General features: G+C 57.5%; 1 protein-coding gene across 5 annotated transcripts in view; it reads left to right on the top strand.

Annotated features, from left to right (window-relative positions):
- The window catches only part of ZMIZ1 (zinc finger MIZ-type containing 1), a 229,402-nt gene that overhangs the window by 64,442 nt on the left and 149,432 nt on the right, over positions 1 to 15,528 (top strand). For all 5 annotated transcript variants that reach the window (XM_032838922.1, XM_032838908.1, XM_032838890.1 and 2 more), the window contains exon 3: positions 1,810 to 1,907. The gene's annotated coding sequence lies outside the window, so the exon portion shown is untranslated. The remainder of the gene's footprint in view (positions 1 to 1,809; positions 1,908 to 15,528) is intronic.

Raw genomic sequence — 15,528 nt, 5'->3', positions numbered from 1 at the left:
CACACTTGTGGAGGGCCTCCTGGAGGATGGGCCCTCACCTGGAAAGCCCCCTGGAGGAATGGGGGCTATGGACCCTCGCCGCATCACCAGCGGAGGGGCCTCTGGGCCTGGGCTCTGACAGGGACATTTATAACTCACAGCTGTGCGGTCCTGGGCCCAACTGACTGTGGTAAACCGATCAGCCTTCAGGAAGTCAGTCCCGAGGCCACTCCCCACCCCGACCCCACACTCTCCTTCACCTCCTGACACCCACATCCTGTTCTCAGCGGGAGGGGCAGGCACCGGGGCACTGGGCTGGGGGCCCAGTCAGGGTCTCCAACCTGTAGGCAGAGTGGGGAAGGATGGAAGGGCTCAGTGAGGCCCAAGAACCACAAGGCTAGACCTCCGGTGTCCTCAGGCTCTACCCCTCATGGCATACCTGGGCACACTCATTCCATTCTAGAGCACCAGAATGGGCACCCAGAGCCACAGAAGCTCAGAGGGGGAGGCATTCTGTGCTTTCAAATCTAACCAGAGAAGAGATTATGCTTTTAGCCCCTGATGACCAACTCTGGCCTGAGGGATCCTGGTGCAAGGGGCAGATGGGAACTAGAGATCTCAATACTGAGAAAAGATGCCATCTTGGACCCTGGTCCTCGAGTGTGGCCTGCAGCCCTCCACTGGGACACCCCATCCTGGGGCCCCATTCCTCACAAGGCCTAGTGCCCACCTGACTAGCTTCTCACAGCCAGGTTCACCTGTGGGGAGAGAAATGGTCTCGCCCAGTGCTGTGAATAAAGGACAGTATTAAGTTCCTAGCACATCATGTCTCTGACCTCCTTATACTTCCCCTGACCTTATTTGCTAGTGGATTCTGGGGGCCTGTGAGCCATCTACTCCTCCCCGTGACTCTTTCTGTGCAAGGAGAGGGCTGATAAGCAACAGTGAGTTTGCCAAAGCTTGGCCCATGTAACTCCGGTAGCCTGTGACAAGATTCTGGAATTCGGTAGTAAATGAAAGACATACACTTTTCTTTCATCGGTTGTGTACTTATTAAGGGATATTGGCAATATGCAATGAGCATACCAGATGGGCTGTTTCATGGATATGATCGATTTGGACAAGGCCAGATTTATTGAAGCTAAAAAAAAAAGTGACTTGAAGTAAAGGTAAATATTAAGTCAAAAATATGTATGTTAGTTAAGCCACTGTCCAGACGGGACTCAGCTGGGACCAAGAATCACGAAGGGCAGGAAGTGAGCTCGTTTTCTGAAGAGGTGGACACACATAAAATGGCCCCCAGCGCTGGCCGGAGATCTGGTGAGCAGTTCGTACCGAGGAAGGAATTCAGGCAGGGGTCAGAGAGCGGCTTCAGAAGTGGCTGCCGGCCGGCCCTGTGAGATAATTCCGCGGAGCCAGGCACGGCAGAGAGGAGACGCTGTGGGGGCCTGTAGCCGGCTAAAAATACCCCAACAGCTTCTCCCTGTCACCCTGCCTGGGGGCCGCACAGGAAGGCCATGGCCTTCTGCTTTTCTCACCAGGAAGAAAAAAGACAACGACACAAAGCTCCCGAGCACCAGAAGAAACAAAACTTAAATATGTGTTTTAGTCTTAAAGATTCCCACCAGGAGGGGTTGGCTGGCTCGTGGCCGTGCCGCAGGGTTGGGAAGACGGGGCCCCGGATAAATCAGGCATCCCAGGGTGTGCATCAGTGGCTCCAGAGGCCGTGGGGATTAGCCTGGCCGTGGGGGGACGGAGGTGGGGGGAGTGGACTGCGGTCTTTGTCCCTGGCTATTCACATGTGTCCTGTCTCTGTCCCTGTGTACCCAGGACGAGGAGGAGGAGGAGCTGCTGGGTGTCAGACCGATGCTGTGAGGGGTGTGAGGAAGAGAGCCACCGTCCATCCCTCAGCTACCAGACCTAGAAAGGTAACAGCAGACCCCTGCTGCGTGTGTGCTACCCGGCCACCTTCACCTGCCTGGCCAGGGGCCTGGTCAGGCAGCCAGGTCACCGTGGGGCTGGCTGAGCTGAGGGTCATTGGTCCCCACATCCAGCCCCTGACCCAGGCTGTCAGGCTTCCATAACTCCTTGTGTGTGTCTGGTACAAAATGCTGCTGGGCTTCAGTTTGTCCATCTCGGAAATGGGTCACGGTTTAGTTCAGTTCTTGAGGATTCTGTGACTCCGTTGGACCTGATGGTTATGTGGAGTTAATCTGGCTCAATAGCCCGGTTCTGTTTGAACTCTGTGGGTGTGGCCAGGGGTCCAGCCCCTGTGGATGGAACATTAAGGGTACACGTCAGCAGGGCTAGATGGGGCTTGAGAAGAGAGAGCTTTCCGAGGCAGAACTGGCCAGACATGTGAGTTGTTGGAAATGTGGCCATGATCTCCTTTGTGGCAGTATTTGAAACTTCAAAGCGATTTTCCTGATCGCTCTGGGCAGGAATAATTATCTGCATGTTTATACTGCAAGACCTAGGCACAGGGAAATGAGCGGTCACACAGCAAGCTCCACTCACACCATAGAGGCTCAATTCAATCCTGTCTGTTGGTATCCGTTTCTACACATCGACTCTCACTACACTGCTCTGGTCTTGGCCACTCACCACATAGAAGTCCGCCTGTCGAGCCTAAGCAACCACTAGTCTTTATTGTGTGACTGTGGTGAGACCCATCCCTCTGTCCATCCCTACATCCATCATCCATCCTCTCACGTAGCCATCTTTCCACCCATCCATCCTCCCACCAAACCATCCTCATATCACTCCTCCGTCCGTCCATCTGTCTACTCCTCTGTTCACCCACCTATCTTTCCAGCCATCCGTTTACTCATTATTAGCTCACACATCCAACACTCACTGACTCCTATACCGAGCCAGGCCTACGCTAAGGGCTGGGTTTGGAGGGTAGGTATCGGATCTAGCCTTGCCCCGAGATGTTGCAGTTTGCAATGGAGGCAGGCCCAACTCCGTAAGTTCAGTGCTCAAGGCTTGTATCGTATCTCTGACTACACAGGGAAGGGAGGAGAAGAGGCTTTGTGCAGTTTCTGCAGGCAGGCAGTCAGGGAAGGCTTCCCGGAAGAAGTGGCATCGTTCATTTACTCATACCCCAAGTGTTCAGGGACCAGGGGCTGTTTTGGAGACCCAGCAGGAGACAAAATGATCAAGACCTCCTTTCCTCATGGTGTTTACATTCTCATGAAGAGGCATGGACAGAAAAGACTTGAAATGTGATATATATTATGTCCAGTGATGCCAAGTTCTAAGAAGGGAAGTTTGTTGAGTAAAGGAACAGAGTAAAGGGGTGAAGTGGATGTCCTCGGATCAAGGAGGATCACAAAAGGCCTCTGACAAGGCAGCTTTTGAACAGAGACGTAAATGCAAGGAGGGAGGAAGAAAGGTGCTTGCACATTCAAGGAAGGAGCCAGGACGCCATGTGGCTGCAGCGAAGTGAGGGGTTGGGAAATCCCCTGGGGGACCCACTCGTGGAGGAAGGCAAGAGTGGAGCAGGGAGGTGGCCGGGACCCAGGTAGAGGTGGTGGCAGCTGGGTCTAGAGCCAGCAGGGGAAGGGGCTGGGAACTGTGGGAGTCCGAATGACTCCAAAGACCTCGTAGAAAGGCGTGCGTGTGGATGAGAGGTGTCGAGGAGAGAAGATGGGGATAGTCAAGGAAGGCTCTTGGGTTTGGGACAGGAGCCACTGGTAGAACAAAGGTGGTCATTTACTCAGCCACGGATGATGGTGGGGCAGGGCTGAAGGAAGCTGAGGAGCGTGTCTTAGACACATGAACTTGGAGATGCCTTTGAGACACCCGAGTGGGAAGCTTGAGCGGGCAGTTGGGTACAGGAGTCTGGGAGATGGAGAGGACCTGACTGGGGATAGAAGTGTGGGAGCTGCTGTGCACCAAAGAGGCTGCAAGCCATGAGGCTGATGAGGTCACGTCGGGAGCAAATGGAGAGGGAGCCGATGAGAAGCCTGAGTCCGAGTCACAAGCGTCCAGCCCTTGGAGGGAGAGAAGGCAGGGTGGGGACGGCAAAGGAGATAGAGAAGGTGCAGCCAGAGATATGGGAGAACTGAGACAGCAGGCTCTCAATGAATGAGGAGAATTTTGCTGGCAAAGCAGGGAAAAGACACTCCAGGTGGAGGGAACAGCATAGAAAAGGCTTAGGGGCCTCAGTCAATGAGCCATATTTGGAGAGGGGTAGAAGAGAGAGGGGAAAAACCAGAGCAGCTTCCCCCTCCACATCTGGCTACACAGGGGCAAGGCCCATGGGCATCTGGCCTGAGTGTGAGCCCATGTCCAAGGACCCTCTGTGTCACCTAGGCCAGCATTCCCTGGTCTCAGTGGAGTCTCCTGCCCCAATGTCTGCACACGTTGCACTTTCTTTAAAGAAGTTTCCACCTGTCCTGACCTCCCACCTCCTCTGTGAGGTTCTTGGGCTCAGGAGACCTCCCCCTTGCCTGGAGCACTTGTCTGAAAACACAGGGCTCAAGGCAGCCGCTTGGAGCTGCCTGCAGGGGGAAGGGCACCCAGCAGCTTCCTATTGAATCTCTAAGCATTGCTGGATCCTTTATCTTAAAAGAAACTGTAGAAACTTCCTGACTATGAGTGTGTGTCAGAGCTGCCCGCTCCCGATCACCACTTAGAGCAGAGGAGCTCGATGCCTTTGGTGGGCCATTGTGTGCGAATTTGGTGGGGGGAGGCATCCTCTTTTGTGAGTCTGTGGGGCTTCACACTCCCTCGCAGTGGATGCCCACGGCTCTGTCAGGGAAGGCTGCGGAGCTGGGCTGCTGCCCAGGGCAGGGAAGGTGCATGTTGTTGGGGCCCAGGAGTGGGACAGGAGGTAGAGTGAGCATGAATCCATCTGGGGGCCTCCCCGGGGGCACAGTCCAGCACATCCACCTAAGGGCACAGCCTCATAAGACCGGGATGCGGCCAAGGCTTGGGAGACTTCTCTGCACTGAGGATAGGATGGAGCCAGGCAGGGACTTGGTGGCCCCCCCAGTCCTTCTAGGAAATGCGCCTTTGACTCTGCACTGGGGACTGGGGAGCCATGGGCAGCCGCTCTGATGCTTCCCAGCTCTATGGCAGGAGGCTGTGGGTAATCTAATTAGTGTACCAGGCGGATGGGACAAGTAATCCTGCCTTCAGACTCACTTTCTAAGCCGTCCCCACCCAATCTCTCCCTAAATCCTTCCACTGCATGGGTGATGTCGGGTGGGAGTGGGCTTATCTCCATTGAACAGATGGGTAAAGCAGGGCCAGAGAGGAAGAAGCTTGCATGATACCACAGCTACTAAGTGGCAGGGCAGAGCTCTGAACCAAGTCCTTCTGAATCCCGAGCCCAGACTCCTACCTCTGCCCGCCACCACCTCCCAGGCTCTCCTACAATATCCCAGGCACTCTCATGTGAGCCTCATCGTCAAATTCCTTATTTTGCAGATGAGGAAACAGAGGCCCAGAGAAGGTGAAATACTTGCCCAGGGCTACACAGCAAGCCAAGGGCAGAACCTGTACCAGAATCTGCCCTGGTCCCCTGCGTCCACCCAGCCCCAGCCCCCACTAGCAGGTGCAAGGATGAGGTCCCGGACCCTGCCCACTTCCTCTTGGAGCACCCAGTGCCTTCTGTCCTCCAGCAGCCTTCGGCACTTGCTCTGGTTGAAGGCACCAAGTTCCTCATCAGAAGGCTCCATTGTGCCTATTGTTTAAATATAGATTACTAATGAAATGCCTTTTCATTGCCTTCTCAGTGAATAGTTTCCGTGTAAAGTTAATTTGCAGTGTTATGTAAATTCTGTTTAACTTCAATCAAGTTTCTAATTATGTTTTTACCGCAGTAATTCCCATTTGATTTGTCATCTCCTGTTAGGTATTTAATGTTCGGTGGGTGGGTGTGCGTTCCCTCTGCCTCTCGGTTTTCCAGGGCCCTCTCCTTCTCTGACCCCGGCTCCCTTTCTGTCTTTCTGCTTCTCCTTCCTGCCTTCCCATCCCTGCCCCTTGCTTCTGGGTTATTCCCCACATCGTCTGCTTCCCCTTGCTCCTTCCTTCCTTTCTTCCCCTCCACTCTTTCTGGCTGTGTCTGCCCTCCTCTCCTCCTCCCCTCTACCTCCCTCCCGCCTGCCCTCCTTCCTGCTGTCAGCTCTCCTGGCCCCCATCTCTGTTTCTCCAACCTCTCCTCTCCTGCCCTTTCTCTCTGTGTTTCTCCCATCTCTCTCCCCGCTCCCGCATCCTACCTGCTCTCTCTATCTTCCCTTGTGCCCTTGCTCTCCCCCACCCACTCTGTCTTCCCCCCTCATCCACGCACCCTGGGGACCCTCCCAGAAGCTTCCTGGGACCGTGGGGGTGTACATCCCTAGGGACCCCTTGTCCGGGCCTTTGTAGAGGACCAGCCAGCCCAGCACCCAGCCCCAGGGACTTGGGGTTCTGGTTAGAACATAGACACTGGAAGTGCGCTGTCAGGGAGCAGATCCCGGCCTGCCCCATATTAACCCTGTGACCTTCAGGTTGCTGAGCCCTCGTCTGTCGTCTGTCGCATGGGGTGACAGCATCACCTACCTAGTGGAGTGGCTGTGAGGATTCGGTGATACAGCATAGGCTGAAGGACTTACCCAGGCCTGGCCGGAAGTGGCTTGTATCTGAGAACTCCCAGCCACGCCCCTCGTCTCTTTGTTGCCTTCCTGAGGTGTCTGGAAGGTGGGTTTCTGTGTCCGCTGGCCTGTTGGGAGTCAGGCCTGAGGCCAGGGCAGTGGGCTGATGGCATCCCCTCCCCCCACCAGCCAGTCTCAGCCCTGCCTGTCAAGAGACATGATCCCCTTCTCCCTAAGTGGGCTGTGGGGACAGGCCTGCCATTCTAGGGAAGTATCTGAGACACAGAGCCCCAAAGCTGGAAGAGCCCTCAAAACCCTGGTCCACAGACCTTTCCCGAAAAACAGACCAAAGGCAGAGCTGCTTCAGACCCCCCCCTTCTCCCACCCTTTCTCCTTCCTGGATGCCCCCCAGGCCAGCCACGGAGTCCTGCTGCAAAACCCGTCTCTGGTACGATGCCTTGACAGGTCTGCTGCTGACTCACATGGAGCCTCCTGCCAGAGCCGCGGCCCCCCTCCTGCCTCACATCCAAATGCTGGGCTCGGGGTTTCTCCCTGGCTGGGCAGCCACTGTTTCCCAGCAGGCAGCTGCCCTCTGGGTGGGGAGGGCGGAAGGAAAACACCCCACAGAGGCCAGCGGGCTGGGCGCAGGCTCCTCCCCCTCCTTCCCCCCTTCCTCCCCCCCACCCCCACTCTGCTCTCTTCCCATCCAGCATGGCTCTGGTGCGTCCAGGAAGCAGAAAACAAGTGTTTGGAGAACGCATTCTTCTAGGTGAAGAAAGGCAGGCCCAGTCACTTGTCCTTCAGAGACATGGGAACCTGAGCTGACCCGGTCCCTGCCCTGCTGGGCCACATGACAACCTGACCCACTGAGAGTGTGTGTGTGTGTATGTGTGTGTCCGTGTCTGGTCCAGGAAACCTTAGCCAGTCACGTGGCTGCTTTCCCTGTTTGTCTAAGTAAGCAGTTCAGGCCGGCTGCAGGCAGGAGGCTGAGACATGGAGTCAGGGGAGGGGGCCACACTGGCCTGGGTGGTGGACATAAGGATCACTGGGGACAGAGGGGGCAGCCCTAGACTTCTTGGGCCTCTAGATGTGGTGTGGGGAGACCGGCCCAGGAATGGCCCAGCTTCTGATCTCCTGACCTCCTTGGACCCCTCCTACCTCCATCTGTGCAGAAGTATTGGCTTTGCTGACTATGGGAACCCTCCCAGCCCCAAAATGTCCTCTGACCAGGAAGGGCTCGAGAGGGCAGGGCCCCAGCCTTGCAGAGGGGCATGCGAGGATGCACCCACCATCTGTCACGTGCCCTGGAGCGTGCTGCTGAGTGCTGGCCCCTCAGCAGGAAAGCCCAAGTCAGGCCTTCCCATATGCATCCAGAAGGCCACTGATTAATTCAACAGGTAGGAGTTAAGCACCTGCTGTGTGCCAGGACCCGGGCTGGGCTGAAGCAAGGAGTAGGGTCGTCGGAACACAGATCTTCTGGAACTTCTGTGGAACCCTGCCTCTCCGACATATTTTCTTCCTGTTGGATGGGCGGGATTGCCTGTGACTGCAAAGACCCCTTGCCCCCGTCATGAAGCAGCCACGTCCCATGCCACTGCCACTCCAGGGGAATGGGCCTCCTGCACCTGCAGGGCGTAACCAGCAAGGTTCAGAGACGGTGCCTAGACTGAGTGGCTGGGGGGAGGGTCCCTTTCCTCCAGAGTGATGAGAACCAGAGCAGATGTAGGCAGAGTACAGAACCCTTGAATCCTGGAGACTGCGGGGCCTTCTCTGAGGCCCCCTGGGTGGAGAGCCCCAGGGGAAGTGGGCCTCCTCCAGATTTACCCAGCCAACTTGACATGTTTTACCTATAGAAAACACAGTCCCGCTGGGACTTGGAGGAGCAGGAGGGCTGTGGGGGCCCATAGGAGCCTCTGAGAGCCCACCTGGGTTCCAGTGTCTGTTTGTCCCCTTTCTCCCTGCTCCTTCTCTTTCTCCTTCTTTTGACCAACATTTCCTGGCAGCCAAGTCTGTGCCAGGTCTATACTCAGTACAAGGCCCATCCCTGGCCCTGGAGTGCTCCCTGCCAAGCCAGCATCAAGCAACATCTCAGGTTGGACCAAGGATCCAGGCTAAGTCAAAGATAGGGAGGCTGCCATTGGATGCCCGTCAGGGTGTGGCTGACTACCCTGGGCTCTGGGCAAGCTTAGGCATACTTTCCCAAGGGGGCTGACAGCTGAACCCAGCAGGTGCCCACGATGAGGGGCACAGAGAGCTGACATCTGAGCCACACAGAGCATTGTCAGACCTTGCTTCTGTTGCAATAAGATCTATGGGTATTCAGCTTGGAAGAGTCCCACCAGCTCATGAGCCCAAGGCTATTCTGTTATAACCAGGAAGCTCCTATTCAAGAAGGGGATAGAAGTTGGTGGGCCAGTGGCTGAGCTGGTGACACAGGCCAACCATCCTGCCACCCACAACTGAATATGGATTCTAGATGGGGTGGGTATGCAGGTCCTAGGCAAAAGTCCCAGAATGCCACCTAGGCAGTGTGTCCCTGGCCTTAGCTTGCATGTCCCCAAGGTCAGGAAACACTATTGCTCCATGGTGGTCTTAGTAACTCTTCCTGGTAACTTGTCCCTGGCTACCCACCAGGCTGGAGTCTGGCTTCTGTCTTCTACCCTGCTCACCTCAGGCCCATAGACCTTAGGCCTTTGGCGTCCCTGACAGAGTCCCCCAAGCAGAACATCAAGCTGGGGCCATGGACAGCCCCATCATTGTGTGTTTGATTGAGGTAATATGGATAAGTCACCACCAAAGTGAGCTCCTGCCCAAGGAATCAGACCCATCCCAGGATGGCCTCCAGGGAGGTTCTTAAGGCTGCCTGTGGTGCACACAGGAGACCTGGCTCCCAGCTCTGTCCCTGTTCCTGGGTTGATGTCAGGCAGGACCCAGCCCCAGTCCGACCCAAACCACCTCCACTCTGTGCTCCTCCTCAACACTGAGCTATGAGAGGCCTCTGTCCCCGGTAGGTTTCCAACAGGCTTGAGGAGCGTTCTGGACGTTCTGGCCTGTTTGCTTTCGGAGGCGCTTGTTTACCCAGCAGCCTTGAGAGAGACCAGGGGTGCTGGGATTGTCCAAAGCCTGTACCTTAGGAAACCAGGAGGAGCAGGGTTGGGGGCTAAGGGCCTTTGTTCAAGCCTTTTACCCCTCCCTGGGCCAGGCCACCAACCTCGATGCTCCCACCACATCCCCACTTATGGACAGGTGAGTTTTCAGCTCCTGAGACACGGGGAATAGGTTGGGTTCACCTGAAGGCCATAGGTGGACCCACAGCTACTGGGCCAAGCTTCCAGCTGACCCCCCCCCACCCGTCCCCAGACCCCTGACACATGTAAGGATACAGGTGTGCAAGGCTGGGAATGGGATGGAGGGCTCACACCCTGGGTCCAGGCCAGGGTCAGACAAGGTGCTGTTCTGGGGTCGGGCTGCGCTACCCAGCGGGAGTACCATGCCTTCTGCGGAAGGGGGCTCGGCCCTCCCTCATCTTTCAGCAGTGGGAATTTCTTCCTCTGAGGCCTGACAGCTATCCCTTCTTCGACTTCTCCCCTTATCCTCATCCCTCCCTCATGGCTCCTCAGAATTCAAATTGCCCCTCTGCCCTGAGTGGGGGAAGACGGTGCTTCCAGGCCCCCCAGGAGGGGCTGGTTCCTGCAACCCCCACTCAGCTAGGCCCGGAGTTGTGTGCAATCCCACTGCTGCTTTTGAGGAGTCCTCTTGCTACGAAACCAGTAGCCGGAGGTCTAGAGATCAGAAGCCAGAGGCCACCGAGCAGGCCAGGGCATTCTGCCCCGCTCTTGCCCCAGAAAATCTGAGCGTCTGTGAGGAGGCCCTCCCCACCCTGCATCTCTCCCAGGCCGGGTGTGGCCAGTGGGACAGGAAGCCAGGGAAGGCCTGGAGGATGGGACTCAGGGTGGTCTGGGCCTGAGCCAGGGATGAGGCAAAGCCCAACCCCGGCCTGGCCCCAGGGTCACAGGCACGCAGGTCACCCACCCAAAAGGAAACCCTGCCCGGCACCCCCCGTGTCCCACCCCGTTTCCCGCGGGTGGCGCTTCTATTATTTCCCGTGGGAGCTGCTGCCAGGAATCATACCCTCTTGAGAAAGGAAGCCGGGCCTCAGGCTCTCAGGCTGCCCTGCCTCTGACCTGCTCTGATCCCCTTCTAGGTCCTCCCACGGGTGGAAGCTTTGGGCCCACGCCCATGCCTCACCCACACATGCTGATGACTTATCTTCTCCCAGACAGTGGGTCACCTTTAGTAACTGGCAAGAGAAACCTCATCGTAGGGCAAGGCCTGGGAGCCCAGAGACCAGGCTTCGTGGTTAGGATCCACCACGAGCTTGCTGGTACACCTGGGCAAGTCAGTCCACCACTCTGGGCCTCAGCTGTGGAAAGAAAAGAGAGAAGCAGCAGCTCTGCCCCCACTAAGAGCATCCCATGAGATGAAGGATTTGTGGGTAGGATGAATTTATGCCCTATGGTTTGGGTATTAACTGACCCGGAGCCTCTGTCATGTATCCCAGACGTTGGTCTCCAGCCCAGCCAGGGTGCATTGTCTATGCTAAGCCCCAAGCAAGGAGACAGACATGGGTGGCTCCCGGTATCCCCATGTGGATGAGGGTGACGATGCTGGCATGACCCCTCTCTGGGTCATCCCAGGTCTGGGGCAACAGCGCAGGGGCGAAGCTGTGGTTCTGCCCCCAGGAGGGAGCCTGCCTTTCTCCCTCCTCCCGGGGTCTGAGTGATGGTGTGCACGGGGGTTCTCTGCACACTGTGATCAGGCAGGAGGGCCAGGAGAGCAGGCCTGGGGGCCAGAAACCAGGAAGGGGACCCTGTGCCACCAGTCTCCTGTCCTCCTCCTCCCTCCTGGCAGGCACTCAGAGGCCTTTGGTGTTCCTTCATGTTGTGATGTTGAGCCCAAGGCGCAGGGAGACCTGAGGTAATACCGTGAGCTCTGAGTGCCTCTGTAGTCCTCTGTGCCGGCGCCGCTCTAAACATCTGTCTACAGAAATGCATATTCCCCATCTCTGTGAAGTCATTGCTCCCCTCACCCCCATTTCTTGGGGAGAAAACGGAGGCACAGGGAGGTGAACCAGCCTGTCGAGGTGGTTATGCTGGACGTTGAACCGGCAGCCGGTCCCAGAGTCCGTGCCCTTGGCTACGGCACTGCCCTTCTTCTCTGACCCGTGGTCCCCTCTGCAAGCCTACACCCAGCTCAGTATCAGCAGGGGGTACAACCTGGGGTGTCACCTGCTCCCAAAGCAGGGCAGGGGTGGGGTCAAGATGCCAAGTGAGCGGATCCGAGTTGCCGTGAGATCAGAGAGGCTCACAGACTTGGGGCTACGCTGAGCCGGTGGACCAGCCGAGAGCTTGTCGGCAGCCGGGACACCCAGAGGTTGATGCGGCCCAGTCCCTCCCTGTGGTGCAGTCACAGCTCAGCCCCCATGGCCTTGGACACCTCACCCCCTGAGCCTCGCCGTCTACATCTGCCACATGGGCCTTTCAGGGCCAGCTGTGAGGAGTCCTTTGTATTCAGGGAGCACAGCGTCTGAGCCCCCACAGCCCTTTGGCGGGTGTTCATTTCTTCCCCAGCGCATCAGGCTGCTGGCACCAAGGACATTCCTGGCAGCGGGATTAATATGGGCGGGGGTGCAGATGTGGGAGACCCAGACATGTTTAGGGAAAGGTTACAGGTCAGAGACAGGCTGAGGCCTTGAATATGAGGCTAAAGAGTTAGAACTGAGCCTTGTAGACAATGGGGAGCCACGGAAGGCTCTCGGACAGAGGAGAAACGCATTGTTGGGGACAAGAAGCAGCAGCAGGGAAGGCTGGCGTGTTCATCGAGGTATGGGGCTCTGATTCAAAAGGAGCCATGTGGCTAAGGTTGACCCAAGTGGGTGGCTTGGCAAGCCTTTGTTTTCCTCCTATAAATTGGGTCCGTGGTCCCCAGGGTGCTATCCATCGCAGGCGGGAGGTCTGCGGGCCCCGCAGGGAGGGGCCCGGGTTAGCACTCATGCCTCTTCCTCTGCATGTCCCTGAGTCTGTGTCCTTCCTCCTTACGCTGGTCTGGGTTTCCTACCCGGCCCCGGGTGGGGCCCCACAGCTCCTTCCTCCCTCTGTGGCTTTCTGGTCCTGAACAGGAGGGGCCTTGGGGTTGCAGTGGGCCATGGGGTGTGAGCCAGGGTGGGGACATTGGCGGTGGGTGGAGTCACGGGATGGGTGGCCATGAGTCAGGAATTGCTGGGCCCGTGTGTCATCAGGCTGCGTGCTGTCCTGGCCTCCCTGGGCCTTCTGCCTCCTCTCTCCCACCCGCATCTGCACCGTGGGCTGCTCTGCCGGGCTGACGGTGCTGTTTCCAAGAGCTCAGAGCCAAGCCAGAGAAGTCACGGCACCTAGACTCCAGGTCCCAGTCTCCCCCAACACTCACCGTGCTCCTGGACACGTCCCCTCCCTCCCTGAGCCACACTTTCTCTGGATTGGAGAGAGGGTGGGGCTAACCAGAGGCTCTCACCCCTGCTGCCTAAGGGCTCTAGGGCAACCCTGAAAAATAGCGCACCCCCCGCCCGGTTCGGTCACATTCCTGAGGCAGGGTTTGGTTGGGCACCCGTGCTCTAGGGGGCCTGTGGTGGGCTGCGCCGTTCACGCCGGGGGCCCGCCTGTGGATCCCGGAGCTCTGGGCCTACACCCAACCTAGCTGTGCCACTTTCCGACACGGGGAGCAGCTGACTTCATGTCTCCGAGCTTCGGCTTCCTCATCTGTGAAATAGGGGTGCCGGGACCGCTCTGGAGCATCGTTGTGGGGACTGAAGGGGGCAACCAGTGCTCAGTGTCACATAGAGCCATGCCTGGGCTGGATGTGGAAGGCACCGTGCAAGGGGTCAGCTGCCTGTGTTCTCTGACCTAAAGCTGTTTTCACCCTGCGTCTCCCCTCACTGCTCCTCGTGTATCTGGCAAACATTCCAGGGGCCAATGCAGGGCACTGTGTACAACGGGAAGAAGACACCCATCTTGGGGACTGGTCTCAGCCCCTCTCTTTTGCTTGTCCAGGGGCCCAGTCCCAGAGGTCAAGTTCTGTACCAAAGATCGATGGGCACATGAGAGGTGGCTCCCCCCAAAATCCCCTGAAGTTGCTGGGCTGAGGAACCCCTTCCATCTGAAAGAAGGCAAGGAGACCCCAGACTCCAGGAAGAAGGAGGTCCCTGGCACCTCAGCTGGGAAGCAGCAGCTGCACAGGTCCTCGTGCCTCCTGCCGGGACCCTGGGATACGCTCTGGGTGTGTGATGGCTCCCACAGGGCTGGGCTCCGGGGCTGCCCAGGGTCAGCCAAGGCTGGCAGCTTATGGGACAAAACGGGGACCTCCTCACAGCAAGTCACCTGGCCTGGCCACCTCCTCCATCTCCCAGAGCTCCTCCCGCAGGCCTGGGGATTAGGCAGACATCATCCTCTCACATTACACATGGAGGATGAGACCTCCTGGGATGGGGAGGCTTGGGCTCAGGTAACAGAGGGTAAAAGGGCAAAGGCAGGGTCGGAATCCCCCTCCATTCAAGCAGGGTCGGGAGGAGACAGTCAGGCTTCCCGGGGCAGCTGCCTGAGTAAGCATCCTGGGATGGGCTGCAGAGGGCAGCGTGATGATTAACACGCCCAGCGGCCCCCCCCTCCCTAGCCTTCCCAGCAGCAAGCCTGCAGACTGCTGCTGGGCTGCTGTTGACCGGAGGACTGGCGTTCCTACAAACAGCAAGAGCCCCTGTGACCTCCGAGGGAAGGAGTTGAGCCATGCATCTACCCCAGTTAGACCTCCTCCCTCCCCATTATACCACAGTGTAAACTGAGGCAGGGGTAGGTGGGGGACTTGGCTAAGGCCATGTGGCTTGCAAGCAGCAGAACCAGGATTTCTTCTGGGCCTGGTCACATTAGTGCCTCTGCTCGAACCCATTAATTACCTCCCGCCATCAAGATCAGGGCTTTCCTTTGTCTGGCCTTTGTAAATCTGGGCCTCAGCCATCACCTCAGACTGGCCTGGCCCTCACGTGGCCATGATCCCAGAGAGATGCCTGTTTGTGGGGGGTGTGACTGCCAGGGGCTGGCCCTGGCCCCAGAGAGGGGTCACCAGGAATGCTCAGTGCTAGGTAGCGTGCGGGTTCCACGGGGAATCCCTGGGCCATTCAGCCTCTCGACCTTCACGCCCACTTCCTTGGTGCCCAGGCTGTCCATGGAGCTGCCCAGCCCTGTGCCAGCCATGGATGAAATGTCAGCTCAGCTAATCCTTCAGCCAGTGTTAGCCCAGATAAAGAGAATGGGACCTGAGGGTACGGGTGACTTGCTCATGAGTCCTTCTCCCTGGTCCAGGCTCAGCACCAGAACTGACCCACTCTTTGGTTCTTATCTTGGTCTTGGGCCCATCCCTGTACCTCTTAGGACTTATGTCCCCTCCCCAGTAAGGTGGCAGGCTGAGACTGAAGACTTCCAAGGGCTCTTCTGAGAGCCTCTGTCAGCCTCGGTTAATGCTGTAGAGGAATTAACTTGGGGGGGGGGGCAGTGCGTCTAGGGGTGGGGATAAGGGGTATTCCTCCTGGGTTGCCTTCCAATGGACAGTGCAGGACCAGGTGACAGGTTCCAAGACACCAGAGTATTCTGAGACAAGCAGAGTGGGCAGAGGTGAGAGACAATGTCCCTAAGGGAGGGCCATTGATAGAAAATTCCATTTAGATCCTCAGCACTGGGAATGGCAAGTGCCCAGGTGGGTGCCAAGGTCCCTGGTTTGGCCCAGCCCACCTGGGTGTCCCTCTAGGCAAGATCCTAGCCCCTGGAAGGGAGAGGCTATACCCAGCCCCAAGGGGCTGATGGGAGGGCGGGTGCAGAAGGAGCACCCCGTACAGAGCTGACCCCTAGAAGGTGCCCAGCACCTTTGGCTGGGATTGGAATGG

The sequence above is a fragment of the Lontra canadensis genome, unplaced genomic scaffold (genome assembly GCF_010015895.1).
Source record: "Lontra canadensis isolate GAN:19392208 unplaced genomic scaffold, GSC_riverotter_1.0 scaffold3, whole genome shotgun sequence".
Taxonomy (NCBI): domain Eukaryota; kingdom Metazoa; phylum Chordata; class Mammalia; order Carnivora; family Mustelidae; genus Lontra; species Lontra canadensis.
Note: the sequence above shows the minus strand (reverse complement) of the source record. Positions and strands in the feature narration are given on the sequence as shown.